The 1372-nt window shown below is 57.4% G+C and overlaps 1 long non-coding RNA gene across 2 annotated transcripts in view; it reads left to right on the top strand.

Moving 5' to 3' along the window:
• LOC123522678 overlaps positions 1-1191 on the top strand; it is a 3638-nt gene extending 2447 nt beyond the window's left edge. Inside the window, exon 3 of one of the 2 annotated variants that reach the window (XR_006680914.1) lies at positions 999-1191. This is a non-coding gene — a long non-coding RNA (uncharacterized LOC123522678). Of the gene's footprint in view, positions 1-980 lie in introns of both variants that reach the window. The other variant, XR_006680915.1, reaches the window with a different exon arrangement.
• Positions 1192-1372: the final 181 nt, after the last annotated feature.

Below are 1372 nucleotides of genomic sequence, written 5' to 3'. Positions count from 1 at the left end.
GCGGGCGGGCACGCACGCACGCACAGGCACGCACATACTCAGGGGCTGAGGGGACACCCCGGGGTGCGCCGTGGGCGCCAGGTGCGCTGGGCCCCCCCACCCCACCTGTGGGCGTGTCCCCAGGTGCTCGTGACTGAGCTCCAGCGGGGTGTGCGTCCCGAGAATGTTCTTCTGCCTTTGCCTGGGTGTGTCCTGTGTCTCACTGTGTGCCGGTGTCTGACAGCCCTTGAGGGGCTGTGCTCATTTGCCTCGGGATCCTTCAGTCCCGTTTCTGCGGTTGCCATAATGTAGCCGGGTCTACCTAAGCCTTTGTGTGTCTGTGTGCAGGTGTGTGACCGTGTGCGCTAGTGCCGGAAGGTGTATCTATGACCCTGGGTGATTCTGTGGGCCTGCCTGGCTATTTGTCAGTGTTTGGCTGGAGCATGTCTGTGTGTGATACCTGGGTGTCGCATGTGACCCTGTGTCTGGAAGGTCATGTCTGACCTTGTGTTTCTGGTTGTGTGTTGATTGTGTACCTGTATGTCTATCTCTGAGAATGGCCTCGGGAGTCTGTCTACCTACATATGCCACTGCCTTACTGGGAGTGCCCAGTGTGTCCTGGAGTGTGGCTGTGTGTCCAAGGGCTGCTGGCTCTATGCCCTCCTTGGCTTCACTCCCTGCTGCCTGAGTGAGCCAACACCTGCTCCCTGAGCACTGGCCCCCTTCCCCCACCTGGCAAGGACAAGGAAGGACATGGAGACAAACACGAGAGATAGTAGGGGGGCACAGAAAGCCAAGGAGGCCAGAGAGGTAGACACCTGGAGTCACATGATCTACTTCAGCACCTGGGACACACAAGTGAGCAGCAGAAGCGAAGAGTCGGACATTTGACACAGAAAGACTGACTCTGAGGTGCAGGGACCTGGAAATACACACAGGGCTCGGAGCACCAAGCCCGGAAGTGCTGAGACAGGCCAGTAACCAAGGATTTGGTTCCACAGCTTCTCTCCCCTTTCCAGTCTCGTGTCCAGCTCCAACTGTGCCTCCCCCACAGACCAAGCTGAGTACACACCTGACCCGGGAAGTCTGGGGCCCCGGGGCTGGGCTCAACTTCGTCCTCCCAAGTGGCGTGCGCGAGTGCTCTTTCGGTGCGCACATATGGCTCGGAAGTGAAATTGAAAAGAAGATAAATAAAGGCTATTATTCAGATAATGGTGTTTTCATTTGTTTGTAAAAATATGTTTATGGCTGGACAGTATTAGCTCGTCCACCTCAAAATTCTGACAACTCCTGACCTGGAGGAGGGGAAAGTGACTGTAATGTTGCCCCAGGGGTTGTCCAGGGCCGGGGGGTGGGTGGATGGGGCCCCCCACCACCACCACCCTCCACCCCC

The sequence above is a fragment of the Echinops telfairi genome, unplaced genomic scaffold, assembly GCF_000313985.2.
Source record: "Echinops telfairi isolate 266 unplaced genomic scaffold, ASM31398v2 ScPeMD7_7457;HRSCAF=8495, whole genome shotgun sequence".
NCBI classification, from domain to species: Eukaryota; Metazoa; Chordata; class Mammalia; order Afrosoricida; family Tenrecidae; genus Echinops; species Echinops telfairi.
Note: the sequence above shows the minus strand (reverse complement) of the source record. Positions and strands in the feature narration are given on the sequence as shown.